Below are 20,710 nucleotides of genomic sequence, written 5' to 3' on the forward strand. Positions count from 1 at the left end.
AGTATAAGGCAAGCAAACCCCTTCACAACAAACTAGCGGTGCCTGACTTATGGGAGTTGAGAGTGGGGAGTGTTTGGAGACCTGTGCATTAATGATTAAAATTAAAAGCAATGGTTATGGGAACATAGTATGTTATAAAAACAATGAAAGTAGAATCAGTTAATGATGCTGGTAAGAATATTCTACCAATGGCAATTTTTGAAATTACATAGTTCATGATAGAAATTGAAGGGAGAACAAAGGGTCGTGTTTATTAGCCAACAAATTTATACTACTGGCGGAACTGGATTCAGGGATATATGGAGCTGTGGAATAAGGATCATCACAGCTTGATGAACGTGGATGTTAAGATGTATAATGTCTTGAGAAGAAACAAATACTTTCATCTAATGGGAGCTAAGGTGACTCACACAGGAAGTAGAAGCTTGGGAAGACTTGATAAAGACAAGTTATTAAAATATTCTAGAGTGAAGTTTGGGGAAGACACTGAAAACAACTGGAATGAAAAGATAAAAGTCACAAAGCATGCTTCAGTGTGGCTTTAAATTCAAGTTTTACCTTTCTAAGAGACAAGTCCTTATTTTTCTATTAAACTATTTGTGAATGGAAGTACATTTTCATATGTGAATTTAAAATAAAATCTTTTAGTATATTTTGTATCATTGACTAGGATTTTCCACTTTATGTTATTTAAAAAGCAAACAAACAAGAAAACAACCTTTTATTAGTCACAAGATATTGATAAGAGGAGTTCTCCTAAACACCCAAAACCCATGTTAGTAATTGTGTAATTTTAATTCTGGAGATAGTGTTACCACACATGTTCAATTTTCTTCTCTGCCCTCCCCATCAGTTCCTAACAAGAATTTAATTATTTGAATATGGAAAGTGGACATTTATCTGAGTGAACATATTTTATAAGAAATAAAAGTTTAAACTGTTATAACCTTGAAAGTTATTAAATAGAAACTATTTGATGATGACTAAAAGTATGCTTATTTAAATATTTACTCAATAAGTAATTTTTGATCTCTTCTTCCTGATTATGATTATCTTAGCTTTATGTTTAATTTGACCTTTGCATACTGAATGGAGATTCAGTATGCAAAAATGCATAAATCAATAGTAAATGTATATAAAAGAATGTAAAGGAATAGTCCATGGTATTCACACCTATTGATTAAAGTTTATATTGAGATAGGAGCTAGCATAATAGTCAATTTAGGGTATATTTTAAAATATTACATTTTAATTTAACTGACCTAATAGTTATAATATTATAACCATAGCTATATTAAAAAGATTATATAACTTCAATATGCATGCAAAATAATTTTAACTTTATATAATCTGTATTTAACTGCTATTTTATTTACAATCATAACCATTTTCAAAATTACCCAGCAGGTTATAAACATCAATTCTAAAAATATGAAATTGGGCTTCCCTGGTGACGCAGTGGTTGAGAGTCTGCCTGCGGTTGCAGGGGACATGGGTTCATGCCCTGGTCCGCGAGGATCCCACATGCCACAGAGCAGCTGGACCCGTGAGCCATGGTGGCTGAGCCTGCACATCCAGAGCCTGTGCTCCGCAATGGGAGAGGCCACAACAGTGAAAGGCCCACGTACCACAAAAAAATTAAATAAATAAATAAATAAATAAAAATATGAAACTGTGATGGGTTGGGAAAATAACACATTATTTTTTCTTCTATAAATATATCCTTTTATTCTTCCAGATGATCAACCAACAGCTGCAGGTTACATCAGCTGTCCTTTATTTTGATGAATGTTTATAAATGAAGCACTTTTGATTTTTAAAAAATCTGTCATTATTATGCATATACTGACAAATTAAAAACAAAAAAAACTTTTGAAATGTTTCTTCTCTCATACTTCTATTGGTAGGTGAAAAAAATATATACATTTTAGGCATTCTGACAATTGTGATGATAAGGAAGTTATATTACTTCTCTTTTTTAAAAGCTTATTTTAAATTTAAATAAAATATCCCTGAGTTAAATTAACATTGATGATGATGATGATGATGATTTCCTTTTGAGAATGAGGGAATAATTTAACATCATACTGCAAACTCTGTCAACTAAATATTTTTATTGTGAACTCATTATAAAGTCATCTGCTTTTAATCTTAAACCTGACATTCATTTGAATGCTCTCAAGTAATTAAATATCAACTGAGCACTTGCAAATGCTAATGTTCTCCATGGCATTTGGTTATTTTCATTGTACTTACAGTGCACTAAATTGTTCTGTGAAGGACTCTGAGTGTTCCTGTTGTATCCCACCTCATTATTTTTTTTTTTATTACTGCATTGTTAGAAGATGCAAAATCTTGGTCAAGTTTGTATTTAGCTGTTCAGCTGATGGGAATATCCCTGGGTGAAGATATCATTTTTACCAACACTTCACGTATTCTAAAGTTCCAATGAGAGAACTTCATTTATGTATTCATATTTGTTTATCCAATGTTCCATTGCAAATTTTTCAGTAAATAATAACATTTTAATTATAGAACCATTTAACCTTTGCAACAATTTATTTATTTATTTATTTTTGAATATATTAAAAATGTTTGATTGCTATCTTATTTATTCTGGGCACCCTAAATCAAATATTTTACTTATGCCAACCTGACGCCCTATCCTTTAAAATCTATTACAAAAATATATAAGGAAATTAAAAATTTTGCTCTAAATATAGGTTTATAAGAAATAAAATTTAATTGAACAAAATTGGAATGACCAAACACCTTGCAATTTGTTGAAGGTGATACACATTTTCTTAATTAATATATTATATTATTTTCCTCAAAAAAATCTTTTAAATACATTTTGTAAAGTGTATATTATACAGCAGAGGATTTTAGTTGCTGTCTTTCAGAAACCTATCATTAGACAATAGGAAATATATATCCATTTTTTCATTAAAGAGGGTTTAAAAACTCTAAGCCTAGCATAACATTGTTATTAAAACACATTTTCTGGTAGAGAATAAACTTGAAAATTAAATGAATATCAATAATATTACATTTTCTTTAGATTTCACTAGAGTTGTTTTTGAATAGGATGCCATGATAAGATATATGTTTAGATAATAGCAACTTGCCAAAGGAACTGATCATATGTAAATCAGTCTCTGAGTTTTTTGTTTTGTTTTATTTCTCTTGTCTATAATTTAGAAATTTTTATCTCCTCTCTAATGATACCCAGTGGAAAAATAACATTGTGATTTTTAAAAAATGTTGTTATATAAGCACATTTAGGGTAAATTGGGACAGTGTGGTTGGCACACATCTGCTTTAGTAAGAAAACCACAAATTATTCATATTTCTAAGAATATAGTATGTTTCTTAACATATATATATATACACACACACACACAAACATTTAAATTATAGGCACAATATTGTGTTGCAGTAACACACTTTATCTGTCATAAACATTATTTTTTTAGACTAGTCATCATATTTTCATGCTCCTTTTAATGACTCAGGTCTGACCGTGGATCATTTTATCTTTGCTTCAGGGACAGACATGTGTCCAAAAAGTATTAGGAATATATAATATGATTGTTGCTGAGATTGTTGGAATAATCATTTTTCTGGGTATGAATATGAAACCTAGATTTGTGAGAAGCATGTGAAGCTCAGACAAAGGGCAGAAGACCCAAGAGAAGGAAATAAAATGATAATTTCTGAGTTAATGAATCTGGCTATACTATCTTAAGCCTATAAATATGAGCCAGTAAATTCATTGTCACTCATTCTTTTTAAACTAACCTGCAAGTGAGATTCACTTAATTGATACTCTAAAGTTAGCTGTAAAAGAAAACAAACAAAACTAAAAATTTGCAAACTACTTTTTAAGTGAAGGTTAGTAACTATCGATGTATTTCTCTAAAAAAAGATTATTTTCTAATTAAGTGCAAATTTAAAAATATATTTATTTAAAAAAAAATATTTATTCAGACTGTACTTAGCATAATCATTCAAAACAGGTAAAAACCCAGGCTATAGAACCTTGTTTCTTGGTGAGGCAATTTAAAGACAAATGTTGAGTTTTCCTTTTCCTTTTCTTTTTTTTTTCTTCAGTCTGCCACATAGCTATTAGCAAATAGATCTTATTTGAATATAAAAAGACTTTTTTAAAATTATAAGCCATTTTCCCAGAATACCCAAAGACTGGATTTTCATTTCAGATCAGTTCTTGACCTACTAAGAGTACTCTTATAGGGGAAATGATATGAAGTCCCACTCAATTACATGGTGGAACTGAGAGGTACAATTAGCACACCCTCAGCTCAGGGTTGTCATCCCCATTGTTTAGTCATCAAGACTGAGCTTTCTCCATCAGATGCTCCTAATTTTGGCTTAAAGCATTGCTTCTCTTGGAGTTCTGATCCACTCTTGTATTTTAAGGCAGAGTTATTTATCAAATTCCCTACTAGATATCTCCAGTTACATTTCTAATCAATATCTAACAAAACTCCTGACTTTTTCTCTTCTCATGCAGTCTTAAAGTTCATCTATTAGGAGAAGTGAAGAGTATACATCCAAATCCTACTACATTGCTTGGAAGCCTAAGCTGCTAAGGCAGCATCAAGCAGCAAGAATTAAAGAAAAGTTGCTTTAAGGATGGAGAGCTAAATAAAGACACAAGAGAAGGACAGGCCCATTGAAGTTGACACACATCCATTTATATAGTTTTTTCCTACTCTGCTCCCTTTTCATCACAGGAAATAATATTCTAAAGATACTCACTGAAACATACAGTTTGTGGATAGAAATTTACAATTTGCTGGATACAGTTACCCTAGGACACAATCTGCAGAGGTGATTAGTACATATTAGGTGTCTATTGTGTCCCTGGTATGTTATATCATTTAATTTTCCCTTTTATAGCAATAAAATTTATTTTCCCCCTATTCAAATTAGGAATCTGAGATCCAGAGAAGTAGAATTGGAATATGGTTATAAAAAAGAACAGATATCATGTCCAGTCTGATTAAACCTACTCTCCTTTTTAAAAAATGTATAGGAAAATAAAAATCACTGCGTTTGGTCAATCAACAGAGACAACCTGTGCTGGTTCCTCATAACAGCTGTACAGGAACAGTGTTACATGTGGACAAGGCAGCCCCAAAGTAAACCTAGCAGATGACCTACCAGATTGGGTCATAGAGCATCTTGTGCAGTTAGCTGGTTCTCAAAAGAGAATGAGGGGGCTGGGAGGAAAAGTAATCTCTTTTACATTGTGAACTGAATGTATAAAAAGAAAACTAGACAATTTGAGAATTAACATGAATGGAAATGCAGAGAGCTAATTGTAAAGAAAAACGATTATTCCATTAGCTCATGTGAACAACAAAAAGGAAAAATAAACATATAAAAACCATCGATATTTTAAAGATGCTGAAATAACAGTAATCTCAAAATGCTTAATGGCAAAGGAATATTTTGAAAGTTGTTTTTGGAAGAAAGTAGCATTAATTGTTTATATAATTTGAGCAAATGCATTTAAATCCTTTAAGATTATTCAGAGTGGACAATATGGTTATTAGTTTAACCTGCTTAAAGGCACCTAAGAACAAGTTTTCTTTCTAGAACTTTCCAATGTGTTTGTTTGAAACAGTATCCCCTAGAAATTTCACCTTCAGATGGCTTAGCATGCTTTTCAATCCTAAATTTGAAGTTAAAACAGCTAAAATATTATATTTATATTTTCTCATTATTTCAAGCCCTGTCACATCACTTATGACATATTACTTAATGATAAACAGTGCCATAAATGAAATTGCATACTATAAAATATCATAATAGAATAAATAAAACAGAGAATTCAGTGGGTTCATTTTATTTTCCTTGAACCATTAACCAAGCATTGCTATTATATTCAGTGACAGAAACTGGTGAAGACAAAAGGCTTGCATTTTCTGCTGCTGAGCTGAAAACACAGATTAGGAAAGAGCCAGAATTTTTTATAATTTTATTTTGAGGTGTATAGATAATCATTCTGCTCTTTCCAGGTGTGATTAGAGCCATTTTGACATCTAGCAAGGCAAAGAAATACATAATTTACTTTTCAAGGCAAAAGCTAAATGAAGCCTCAGAAAGTTATTTAATCTTGTCATTTTCCCCTAATCAGGGATAAACCTAAAAACAGCAGAGAGAGATGAATCAAGGTCTGAGATGAAAGTCGTTAGTCCTTTTCAGTCATCATTCATTCACTCATTCACCAATTCACCTATTCGACGAATACTAATTGAGTGTTTCCTAAGTGCTGGGTACTGGAGATGCAGGGTCATTATTCTAAATCTTTGCCATCAAGAAAACCACAGGGGATGAGTAAAAGCTTTGAGATGGGAAAAAAAGATGGTAAATAGAGTCCTGAATGATGAAAGACATTTGACCAGAAGAAGAGAAGCATAAAAATGTTACAGACCAAAGAAAGATGTGTTCGTAGTCTGGAGAAGAAAGACATATGGAGTATTTGAGATGGCACAATGCCAGGTAATGGATGGTGAGAGAAAGGCTGAAGAGGCAGGGAAGAGGAATGAGGACTTTATCCTGAGGTCACCATCCTGCTATGGAAAGGCTTTAAGCTGGGGAGTGATAGATTTACATTTGTATTTTAAAAATATTATTATCATTGCACTAGGGAGAAATGACTGATGAATGGAGGTGAGAAGACCACTTATAACCTCCTACTGGTAAGAAATCAAGCTCTACATAATTAGCTGTAGACAGTGGATATGGAATGCAGTAGACACAGTAAATATTGTTTCCAGAAAGTACTATGTAAAACTGTGTTTATATCTTTCATTTCTCTTAAGGGACTTTATCCCATGTCCTATGGCTGTAATGTCAGGTGATGGAGAAATTAGCATTTTAGCCTTCTTAGAAGCAATTTAACAGTATCCCAACAGCTATTCAATAAACTTCCCTCCTTTATATTACAGCAGTCTATCTGTCTACATTACTTTCTAATAGTTTCATTAAAAAAAAAAAAAACTCAGTGGAACACTGACAAAACCATTTAGGTCAAAGTCTAAAACTTTTTATCTTCAGTGCCAAGCATAGGGTCTTTTGCTTATAAAGTTTTTGTAATAAATATTACTTTTAGGCACAAATGAATTATTTAATCAAGATTATCAAATTGTTGTTTACAGTGACTATTTTCTCAAGAACTTTGTAATAAGAGGAGTAAGATGGTCTTCTGAGGTTAAGATCAAAACAGAGTTATGCAAAGTCACATTAAAGGGGAAGAAATACATGCAGATGACTAAGACTCGATTGTATCCTGAGTAAATTCATTTATTATTCAGCAATATTTATTTCCTAGATACTATTCTAGGCATATGTCTCACATGATGTGAGACAAAATTAAATATTAGACAGATTAGTAAATTAGTATTTAGGACACTTTGGTTGCAAGTAGCAAAGATCCAGTTTAAAATAACTTAAGCCAAATGAGAGAGAGAGAGAGAGAGAGAGAGAGAGAGAGAGAGAAGAAGAAGAAGAAGAAGAAGAAGAAGAAGGGGGAGGAGGAGGAGGAAGGAGAAGAAGAAGAAGAAGGAGAAGAAGGGGAAGAAGGAAAAGAAGAAGGGGAAGAAGGAAAAGAAGGGGAAGGAGAAGAAGAAGAAGGAGAAAGAGAGGAAGAAGAAGAAGAAGGGGAGGAAGGGAAGAAGAAAGGAAGGAAGGAAAGAAGGGAGAGAGGGAGGGAAAGAGGAAACGAGGGAGGGAGGGAAGGAAGGAAATGATGCAATGTAGTAGTTTTATTGACCATGAAACAGGAAAGTCCATATGGTAGACTTCAGGGTTGTCTGGGCCTGGTGGCTCCAACAACACCATAGGACTGTATCTCCATTCTTTGCACAGACTTTATGTATGTATAGTAGTCATGAGGGTCCCTCAATACTCACATCTCACCACTTCACCCCAAAAAGAGCACTTTTGTTCTTATAAACCTGATAGAAAAGTCCTGGGTAGATATTGGCTTAGTCACATGTCTGAGTCTTTTGTAGTGACCAGGCAAAATGTCCACTTAAAAAGGTAGAAAAAGGACTTCCCTGGTGGTACAGTGGCGTGCTTCCACTGCAGGGGGCACAGGTTTGATCCCTGGTCAGGGAACTGGGGTCCTGAATGCCAAGCAGCCTGGCCAAAAAATAAAAAAAATAAAAGGTAGAAAAATCATGCTTCACAGAAGACAATGTGTTGAGAATTCCCTAGCGGTCCAGTGGTTAGGACTCAGCATTCACTGTCAGCAGGGTGGGCTCAATCCCCAGTCAGGGCACTAATTTCTCGCAAGCCACGATGTGCGGCCAAATACATAAATAAATAAACAACTTCATATATCTTTATTTAAAAAAAAAGAAGAAGAAAAAGAAGGGGGCAATGTGTTAGTCCCAGGCACTTGGAAATTAGATTCTTAAAGGCAAATCTGGCAGTGTCCATCCCGTGGCAAGGATGATTTGTCTTCCTTCTTGTAGAAATGGATACATTTAATTATAATCAAAGTCTTAAATGCTCTTATAATGTACCAGTGATAGAGTTCACAGATTCTTCTCTTAGAAACCTCTGAGTCTGAATCTCTTCTCTTCCACTAACTTCTACAGTGAACTTGGGTAATTTATTTCTTCACTTTCTTTTCATGAGAAATCTATATCCCTTTACCTAATATGTTTATTAATGTATATAATATCAGCTATGGAGGAGACTGCAGAGACTATTTTGCCCAAAATATTGCATGTTTTTAAGGTAATAGAATGGATGCAGAGAAGCAGTATATTGTATTATCTTAAAAAAAAAACCTATAATAATTAGAGTAATTTAAAAAAACTATATCTTTTTCCTAAGCCAAGTTATCTTTTTTGTTTTTTTTTAAATGTCATTCTCCAAGAAACATGCCTTACAATTTCCTAGGATTGGTCCAACTTCTTTCTCAAGAAGACTGGTAAAAGCCACCCTGTTCTTGTTGATCTTTTTAAAGCACAACAGGAATGTTTTCTTGTCTCAGGGCCTTTGCACTTGCTATTTCCACTGTTGTAGACTCCTTTTTATCTTGGTCCCTCCCTTCCTTCAGATGTTAACTCAGATATCACCAACTTAGAGAGTCTCTTCTCACCTTTCCATCTAAAATTGTCACTATTCTCTGCCTCTGCACACAGGGCTATTATGTTTGAAATCGTCTAAGAGTTAAGCATTTTTTATTAGTAACACTATTTTAAATATTCATAAAGGACTCCTAGAGACATTAAACAATTCATGATATATCCACATGAAGTATGAGACATAGTGTTGCTATAAAAAACATGATATATATATGTTAAAATAGAATAAATTCCAAGGTACACTGCTACCTTATTTTAGAACACTCCCATTTGTGTATAGAACTATAAATATATATATACACACAAACATATTCATATACATTTATAAAGACATATGTGATTCTGAAAGCATATATGATTTCTTTGGAAAAAAAAAGGCTTTCATAAAGATAAATACTTACATAAATACATACATAAATTACTTTTCCAATAAGGCTATTTAAAAACATAAAAGAAAGCAATTTATCCATGAATTACAAATTATTTATTGAATAACTATTATGTGCCACCGACTGTGAAGACTGAACTACCAGCTAGTGACTCAGGTGAGTCCTCGATAGAAATCCTAATATTTAGTATACAGTATTATCTGGAGATATACCTTCGACTCCCCATCCTTGTCTAAAAGAGATCATCTTAGATGGAGGAGATTTAAAACATAAGTGAGTGAAATATATGATGTATTAGGCGTTTGTAAAATATAACTGATAATGAGAAAAGGAAGAGAGTGGGAATAGAAAAATTTAAAGAAGTAGAGAACAGAATGGGTAGGGAAAGACTCTCTGAGTTGGGGAAATTTGAATCAGGATGTGAACAAAGTAAGAGATTAAGACATAAAGAAAACTAGGGGGTAGACAGGGGAAGGAACAGCATAGTGCAAAGATCCTCAGACAGAGACATACCTATACATTTGAGGAAGTGCTAAAGGAATGGCACAGCTGTTGAAAGTTCTTCTGAGAACAATGTTAAAGCATTTTTAGGAAGTCTTACAGCACTTGTCTGGGCAAATAGCCTACTCTGATACTGGGCTAATTAGATTACTAGGTTGGGCCAAAAGAATCTTCCACATGATCCAGTCTAACTTAATAGGATTCTATAGTATGACTGGGGCAGTAATGTCTCCTAATAATATAGTCTATTTTACTTTTTGTCTGCCTCTATTAATTTTTGCCTATAGTTCCCTTTGGGTGAACTCATGGGGAAAGGTTATTTTATTGAGAACTATGTAGTTAGAGTTTCCTATATCCCTAGAATAATTTAATCCTAATTGCAATAAAATTCTTCATTAGATAGCTGATAGGATGTAAATTGCAATTTTAATGCCTTTTTTCCAGTTGTTCAAAAACTTTGCTTGAGGTAATATTGACTCTCTCTATATCAGCTGCAATTGGATTGATTATGAGGTTAGTGCAGGTTTGCTGCATTGATACTAAGTTTATATCATCTTGAACATGCTTAGCATATTGTAAAAGAACTAAATTTGCATTTTAGGCTCTAAAAATTTCATTGTAAAAAAATGGAAACACTTTATGAGTGTTAAATGCTTTATTGAATGCATTGTTAAAATCTCCTTCTCCACACCTAGATATAAATGAAAAATATTTGTATTTGAGATGGCAGTGTGTTTGCCAGTGTTGTTCTCCAACTACTATTGGCCATACGATGCCAATAAAAAACTTATTGATAATTTTCAACATTTTTCTCAAACCTTGCCAACTAATAGAGAAACATGACAAGATTTTTAAACAAGATGTCTTCATGAGAAACAATAAATAGTTGAACTTTTTAATGTCCATAAGTGAACAAACTATGAACTTAATAATATGTCAATTTTTTTTTTTTTTTTTTTTTTTTTTTGCGGTACACGGGCCTCTCACTGCTGTGGCCCCTCCCGCCACGGAGCACAGGCCCCAGACGCGCAGGCTCAGCGGCCACAGCTCACGGGCCCAGCCGCTCCGCGGCATGTGGGATCTTCCCGGACCGGGACACAAACCCGTGTCCCCTGCATCGGCAGGTGGACTCTCAACCACTGTGCCACCAGGGAAGCCCACTAATATGTCAATTTTTTTGTTGCCTCTCAAACTAAAAGGTTTTATTAAAGACATTCATTAAACTAGAATGCTGTTGAAAAATTTTAAGAATAAGAAAACACATTTGATTCTGCTTTGAGAACATGCAATGTTTTAAAATAAAATAGAAAGAAGGCACTTTAAATGTGAACTGGTCCAGAATCTCAAACTTTATCAACAAAGATGATTAATTTCCCATAAGATTTTTAAAAATAGGTGGGAAGTAGGAGCATGTGTCCTCTATATTGGGAAATGACATGGCTGCCCAGGGTGAGAAACATCATCCCCAGAACATGAAGAGAAGCTGAGATTCTGAAGGGACATAGTGGAAGTTGAGCAGCCATTCTGTGCCCTAGAATAAAGGCATCTATAAGGGACAATGCAGCTCAAATTAAAAAAAACACAGACCACATAAAATGGACTGTCAGTCAGAATAAAATTAAATAGATGTAAGTGCAGAATTAAATTCTTTTTAGATGGAAATTTGGCTGAACGATCTCACAATAGATAAAGGTTTAAAAATTGGTTCGATAGACCTTATATGTGTCAGCAATATTTGATTTTTATTCCCCTTTGGGGAGGGGAAAGAAGAGGATGTTACATTGTGGGGAATGAGAGAGAGGCTTTAGTGAAGATCTCCCAAAGAATATGGAAATGAGTAAACTGGCCATAAAACTTACATTTTCATATCAATACATAATAAACCACAGGAGAACTATGCAAATTCATCTTGCACATATTGAATGAATTTGTTGTATCCAAGAGTGTTTCCTTAGAGGCTCTATTTATCATTATAAATGAATCAATTTTCTTTTTTATTTTCTCCCCAGTCTGATGAATTTTATCACTGTGAGTCTACCCTTGGCAAATCGACATATCTCAGCCCTGAAATACTGATGGTCAACAACCTAGGCTATGGTATAGTCACTCAGGCTCTGGGGATACAGTCACTTGGCCTTTCTCAAGAGATACACACTGAGATATTGACTTTGGCCACCCAAGAGATTTTCACCAATTTTCATTTATTGCATATTTAAGACCAAATTCCCTAGTCGATCCTTTAAAATTAATAATAAGCAAATGGAATCTTTAAAGCACCAAATTTTTGAAGTAAAAGACATAAAGAGAAAATAAATTTTCTTTTTTTCTTTTTTACTGTTAAATTGGTTTCCATTCATACTGTTATTTGAAATAGCAGGAGATCTTAACCGTTTCATTTTTGTAAAATGTTGCAACTGAATAATTATGTTAAGTGTAGAGAGACTACTTTATTTGATGAATATTTGTACATGTTTGGTGAGCTGAAATCAATTCTACTATCGATGATTATTCCTAGTTTCAATGTTCTCCACGTCTTCTGTGTTTGTGAATTTTTTAGATACAGAACTGAGTTGCATTTTGAAGCACAACAGACCTGAACAATTCCACATTTATATTTAATTAAATTAGGTATTTTTGAGTTTAAGAAAGATCCTAACCATTATCTTGCCAAGTAACCCAGAAATCAAACCAAGTCATATTTAATATAAAGACTTTCTACAACACTGAGGCATACAGCAACACCAAAACAGGTAGACTGCAGTAAATACTCATTCCCAGAAAATATGATATTTGTTTTAGAAATATAACTGAACATTTTTTTCAAAGGGAAACTTAGCTTGCAGATTTAAAGGTAAAGATTCAGGATTCACTTAGAAGAATGTATATGATAAATTAGTACACTTCAAAATCTATTAGACTCAAGTCATATATATATATATAATGTCAACTCTACTATATATATATCATAGACAAATCAAATATGAACAGTTTTAAAGGTAAAGGTAAAAGTAATTGTAGATAATAAGCACATAGTGTGTTCTCAATGTGTGCCCAACGTGACACATTTCTAGCTTTGTCTTCAAAAGGCAATGTTATGTATTTTAAATTATTTTCCAAATTTGAAGAAAACTTATTTTATACTAAATAAATGTACTATATTTGTTTTTTATTAAAAATAAATAATTTATACATGTATTATTGTCATCCTAAGTTTAAAGAAATTAAAATTCAATAAACATGTATTCATTTCACAAAATGCATGAGTTTTCCACAGTGTCCAAGGCACGTGTGGAATGCATAACAAACTTGGAAACGGCACATGTCTGCAGTAGTAGGTGAGGGTGACCGACTTTGTTGGAATTCACAAGAGAACTAAGCTTAAATTTGTACAAGATTATCAAGACTTAAGTAAAGATAAAACCTAAACATTGCCTTTTTACGATATCTTAAATACTTAATTTCACATAAAATGCATACATATTCTTTTATTCACCAATGTTTAAATATGGAAACAAGGCTCTTCTCTTCCCTATTTTAACCTGATGATAACAATTTTGCAAAAACTTCAGCCCCAAATGCATCTCTACCATTTCTAGTATAAATGTCTTTTCAGCGGCATTAGGACTTACACATTATAAAGCAATCTGAAAGTAGAAACTTTCCAGTTGGTATATTTTCTAACCTCTTACAGTTGTCTCCCACAAAAATTCATTGGCAAACCATTTTAACCTTTATCAAGTCCTCTAAAACCTATCAACTTTGTTTCGTGGAGTTTAAAATGGATCATCTTCATTTCAAATATATTTCGTATGCTTACACAATTATAATTAAATTACTTCATCACAATAACAAATGTAACTGGCTTCAACAGATTTGGAAGCAAAAATCTGACTCTGCAAGCCTAGGATTGGCCTTCTCCTGGAGAGTGGTGTGCTGTAGGCATCAGTCAGTGAGCATTTACAGGGGAGTGGAGACCAGTAACTGGAGTAGGGTAAGTGAAAGTTAATACACCTTCTCTCTCTTTCTCTCTCTATTTTTTCCTGCTGCAATTTACACCTAAGAAAGTAAGAGTGTAAATTTTACTTTGCTTATTTAATTAAGTTGCACTTAATTTAATGTAACTTTTAAAAAAATACTTTATTTGAAAAGACTTCTCATAAAGACTAAAGATTATCCCATTCACTGCTAGTCTTGAAGAAGTTACTACAGAATTCCAAATATTTAATGTAATCATATACACAGCTATATATTGAGTATATTAAATTGTTGTGCTAAGAAGAAACACTATAGTATGTGATTGGAGCTAATTTTACAAATTCATTTTTTTTTGATTTTTATCCTTGTCTACAAACAAAGCATTCGACTTTGGAAAATAGCAATGCAAACTGAAAGCTTTTGATATTTTCTAAAGGATTACCAAAAAAGATGTGCAAATGTCTTCTTTTTGTTGTAGCACAAATTAGAAAGAAGGATAGCCTAAAAGTACACAACAATCTGAGAATGAAAAGCAAATAGACAAGATATAGGAGAAGTGATTTTTATTTCATCTTTTTTTCTAATAACAACTACTTGAATTTTTGATGACTCTGCAACTCTAAAAACATACAATGAATTTAATATGCCTATTTGCATACTTCATTTTAAGAAATATTGAGATAAAATGCCATCACATTCTACAGACTGATTCTACATTTGTGCCTTCATTTTTCAATATGTCAAAATGATTTGCAGATTCTGGTCATTTCTTTGTTATCACTTTCAGTCAAAAATTGTCCAAATTTTTAGAACACTCTAATATCACTGTTCTTATTTATATAAAAGAGGAAAGACTATTCCCTGTATCTACTAGGAGTTCTTTGAGAAGAAAAAATAAGTTAAAGGTGTAAAATTATATTAAACTGCTAATTTTAATATGTAAATGCAACACATTTTTTATATAAATACACAAATAAATCTTTCAATTGTTTAGGAAGTGAATATTTCTTTTAATTGTTGATACAGCTCTAATGTATAGATAATTATCATCTATTTTCATGGGAGCATAGCACTTGAATTTTTTTTTTTTTTTTTTTTTTTTAGGAAGAGACCAAGCCCCTTTCATGATTAAAACCAAAAATCCAACATATTGTTTTCCTTTTGGGGAAGGAGTGTCATTAGTAACATCCAGTGTCAAAAGGCAGGAGTGGGCTTGTGTCTTCATAGATGCCTGGCATATGGTTTTGATGTCATTCGGGATGTTAGCAACCATGATTCCTAGCAATTTTCTGAGCATCATTCACCAGACTTACTGATGATTTTCAGAGTAACCCTTCAAAATTCCTTCTTTTGGGTTAATAATTACTTTCTGACCAAAACCCCCTTCTATACACAATTTGTGCTCAATGACTTTACAATTAAGCAAATCATAAATGGCTGCGTAGTACAGAAAAAAAGAAAAGAAAAGAAATTTCCTAGAGGGTAGGAGACTGGGTGTCAATCCCAAGGTATACCATTAACTTGGCCCATGACCTCATGAAGATTGCTAGACCACTCTTAATGTGTGAAATTTAAAAATGTCTACAACACATCACCTATGAGTATGCTTCCTAACTAGCTTAACGATTTTCAGTGCAGCCTTAACATTTATAATTCCAATCTTAGTTTATACTCTGGAGTTACCTGAGAACATGGCAGGCAATAAAAAAGTGAAATAAAATTTATCATAAGAATTAAAGGGAAAGCAGAACACTTACTGCAGTAAGTTACAATAAAGTTGTCTGGCTTAAAAGGGAAAGAGAGAGGGGAGGAAGGATGGAGGGAGGGAGAGAAAGACAGAAGGAGAGAGAGAGAGACAGAGAGAGACACAGAGAGAGAGATACCCTCAAACACATTAGTATGACTAATATCAAGACACCTAAATATCATCACTCTATATTGCAATTGTGAAGACAGAAGCATCTGGAAATTTATGTGGAATTACTTTTTCTGTGAGTAGCACCCAGTTACTACCAAGGCAGAATAAAATGCACAACTTTGTTTTTTGCTATTCTGATATTAGTTATGTATAATCTAAAATTGTTGCTATCTTATTTTTTAAAAATTTCCATAGGGCTTCCCTGGTGGCGCAGTGGTTGAGAGTCCGCCTGCCGATGCAGGGGACACGGGTTCGTTCGCCGGTCCAGGAAGATCCCACATGCAGTGGCTACCGTGAGCCATGGCCGCTGAGCCTGCGCATCCGGAGCCTGTGCTCTGCAACGGGAGAGGCCACAGCAGTGGGAGGCCCGTGTACTGCAAAAACAAACAAACAAACAAAAAAATTTTCCATAGAACAGTTGTGCATAACATGACAACTGATGAACTAAAGTCGCAGGTGAAAAATAATACAATTTTTTTTAGAAAATAAATCACTTCAGAAATTTCTCACCCACTTGGGGCAACCCAAGAGCAAGGACATTTTACACTAACAAAAAAAAATGAGATTTTATACTAACAGAAAGGGTGGGGATAGGCAGCAGTTACTCATCTCTGTGCACTCAGGGCAGATTGCCGGGGGCAGGGGTGAACGTGTTACCAAGTAAACAATGCACAGGATGAAATAAATCAGTTCTATTCCAGTTTTCCCCTACCTCTCTCTCTGCCTTTAGAAAAACCACTTTCCCTTCCTGAGTCTTTTTTTTCCATTTGTGAAGTGAAAATGAGAACAATGTTTATGTTTAATTCCAACGTTTACTTTGAGGTTCAAACAAGTCAGATGAATTATTTTGTTAACTCTACTGTGCTGTGCAAAAAGATGGGATTTAAAACCTATGTTTCTTTGCTGCTCGTTCTCAAATGTGCCAAGATATTAACATTTAGTGGCTTTAAAAAGCACAAATAATTATTTGACATTTCACTTTTCAGTGAAGAGACAATCTAATCTAATTGTCATTTGATCTTTTTTTCTTTCCTCCGAATACTCTCCAAGAGTGTGGGACTGATTTTATACTACCATTAAGTGGTGTAAGGAAGACTCCCCTAACCCACAGTCTATCTCCCAGGGGCATGGACTTTCTCTCTGTTTCTTATGTAGGTGGTTCTCTGTGTATTCTCTAAGGAACACAGTGGCAGTATTTAATAAATATGTCAGGTTACACAAAATGCACTTAAATTGCCTGATAATACACTTTAAAGCACACTAAAAGTACTAGAAAGTCCAATATACTGTTTAAAGAACAAAGAAAACCACAATTAAATTTTAAAATGTCAGAAATCCCTTCAGGCAATTATCCCCCAGAAAATTTATGATAGACATTTTGATTGTGTGCCTAAAATCTAAGAAGCTTATTGCCTTATTCTCAGATGGAAGAATTAAAAAGGTGCCTAGAAATACTATTCTCAAGCTCTCCTTCCTCCTCTGTATGCAAAATCCCTTAGTGGTATATGAATGATTTCACAGCCAAGGCTCTCACAGTAAATAATTTACTTTCCTACCATATTCTTTATGAGTGCTATATACACTCTTTATGAGACAGCAGTAAACTTCAGTAGGTTTCTCTATTTGACCTCTTTTGTTCACCCATGGAAGGAACACATATACACTTAGCTGCTTCTACAGTAATTTCCTGTTTTATTGCACACACAGCTGAGGAATGAAATTTCTTTTCTAATCTAATCTTAGGGTTAATGAAGTTATCATATGTATGATATATGAACCAGTAATTTTCCTAAACTTACAATAAAATATAATCAATGAGAAAACCATGGTGAGAATTATTTCATTGCCATGATAACACAGAAGGCATTTTTATGGCTTCACAATATATTAGAGCCATCATTAAGTCTAACATTGTCATTTTACTGAAAGATGTGAAGAAATGATGATTAATGGGGAGTTTTGACTAAAGAATTGGTGAGTAAAACAGCTTTTTTAGTACTTGTACAATCATGAAAATATCATTTTCATTCAAATGTGATGTCCTCACTACAACTTAAAATATCCCCCACTTCCCTATTTCCCTGCCTACCCAAGGGCTAAGGATTAGGTGGCCTGAAAGAAAAGATTATCAGCCAACTTCATTCTGATGAGGAAAATAATTCCAACCCTGTTGAGGCCAATTTGAATTTGTACAGCTGCATAACCCCCTTATTTTGTGTCACAGAAGGTGCCTAAATAACCTATGCTTTTTGTTTGAATGAGTAAGTTATAAAGGACGTCCTACAAAATTAATTTGCAATCCTGGACTTTTTCATCATCTTCTCTCTGTAGCAAGGGAAATCAGGTTCAAAAAGCTAATCAAATAATCAATCATCAGTGTACACACTCATCTGAATTGCAAGATAATCCTTAACATCATGATGGTGTTTTTGTAAAATTCATTTTAGGAAAATCAAGGGAACAAAGCATTTTTTGAATATATTAATAGAATATTAACTGGAGATTGCAGGGATCTGGTCACAGCCTTTCGGGCACTAACACCTGCAATCAAAATGCATTGGCGCTGCTTATTGCTAAACACACACGCACATGCACACATGCGCACACACAGTGTACTGTCAATCCTTCAGTATGTATTTGTCAAATCAGGGGATTTTTTTTTTCATTCAACTCATTTCCTGTAGACAGATTATCTGTGTCTTGGCTTGCTTCTAATTTTGATACATTCTCTGAGCCTACTATTTCTGGAAAATTCCCCTTGCTTTAGGAATATTCCAATCTTTAAAATGTAGAAATCTGATTTGCTATCTAAATTTATAGCCAACTAATTTTCATCTATCCATTTAATCACACATCCATTCCTGGATTTATTCTAATGGTGTATATAACATAATTTATTGGTGAGTAAAATGGTTCTAGAAAAGTGCTACCTCCTGGAATACTGGACTTTTCATATATACATATTTAATATCTAATATATATACATATATTTTTCATATATCTATGTGTCTTCTTAGAAACAATTCTATAATCCAAAGAAATGATTTTCAACAGAAGCAAAATCAGCATTTCCCTTTAATGGAAAGTAAAGAATACCAGGAATTACTCCACAAGAGTCAACTACTTCATACCCTGAGACAAGAACAAGTCCAATACCCTCTTGGAGTAAGAAGGTGAGCTGAACAGTGAGGCAGTTTGAAGCAGGGGCCCAGTCCCTGCAGGAGTCTGTCCACAAGCTGAGAAAGCCATTATTTCAGGAATTCCACTTTGTGAAATTAAAAAATAAAATAAAACATCTCCTTATTAATGTAAGTGCCAAAGTTTGGTGGCATTTTAGGGATTGTGGCACCAAACTCTGCATGATCCTTACTTACAGCAGTGCTGAGCTGTTTGCACCATTCCTCAGACAAGCAGGCTGATGGATTCAGCTCACAAAGAGAGAGCTCAAAAAAATATCTACGACACCTTAAAGTATCAAATGGAAAGCTTAAAATGTAAACTTTTGAATACTTTTCCATTTACATCTACTTTTACCTTGTCTTCCTCTCACTCCAAGAATGTACCCCAGGCAGATTAAATCTCAAAGGTAAAGAATTCATTTCCAGAATACATTTCCTTGGTACACTGAAAACAGCTTTTAAAATTCTATTTTCTGGTTACATGTTATTTTCCCTTATCAGCCAACAGCTGTAATATTAAGGAAATTTATTGTGTAGCCCAGGGCCTTGAGAGGATAGGACCAAAATGATATACAACTGTAGATTTGGGGAGGCTGTTTGAAGCTAGCCAAATTCTGTTCATTGAGGTACAGTTTACTACTTCAAACCTGTGGAGTAGAGAAAATTAAATGTTTATGTTTGACTGAAAATACAGTTGAAGATCCACACCCTGAGCAAGTAGAGAAATTATGTTCATTCCTAAACGGTGTATTAATAACTGTTTGTAACTCTTTTTTTGCGGCTTCTCTTGACTACTTGCAGGCAGAATTAGTGTCTCATCTCTGTTTTTTTTTTTTTAATTAATTAATTTATTTTTGGCTGCATTGGGTCTTTGTTGCTGTGCGCGGGCTTTCTCTAGTTGCAGTGAACGGGGGCAACTCTTCGTTGTGGCGCTCAGGCTTCTCATTTTGGTGGCTTCTCTTGATGCAGAGCACAGTCTCTAGGGTGCGTGAGCTTCAGTAGTTGTGGCCCGTGGTCTCTAGAGCGCAGGCTCAGTAGTTGTGGTGCACGGGCTTAGTTGCTCCGTGACATGTGGGATCTTCCCGGACCAGGGCTCGAACCCGTGTCCCCTGCATTGGTAGGCAGATTCTTAACCACTGTGCCACCACAGGAAGTCCCTCAACTGTGTTCTTATAACACACAAAACTCCATGAAAACACTTATTCCATTATAGTACAGTTAGATTTTATATGGCTTCTTCCTCCTAGACAGTGACTATCTTGAAGGCAAGGAGAGTGATTTTGGGTTTTGGTACCTAAAACATATATTACAGCCCAAGAGTTTATTAGACACTCCAAATTATATGCAAAAGGTTAACTACTACTTAAAATTATTTTAATTCAGGACTGTAAGAGAAAATATCTAGACGCTGGATTTGTTCATGGGTGGTTAACTGTCTTCTATTCCTGCTAATGTTTTGAGGGGTCCCCATGGGACAGTGCTGGGGAGGATGAGACAGTGAAAGGATGGAGTGGGAACACATCAGGAGATAGTGATCAGAGGATGGAAGTGGTGTTTGGGTAAAAGGTTAGAGTACAAGAGATGTTCTGCAACATGATGTGCAAATGCATACGTAGA

The sequence above is a fragment of the Delphinapterus leucas genome, chromosome 5 (genome assembly GCF_059928025.1).
Source record: "Delphinapterus leucas isolate spDelLeu-1000000601 "Yukka" chromosome 5, BTC_Dleu_Yukka2, whole genome shotgun sequence".
In the NCBI taxonomy this organism is placed as follows: Eukaryota; Metazoa; Chordata; class Mammalia; order Artiodactyla; family Monodontidae; genus Delphinapterus; species Delphinapterus leucas.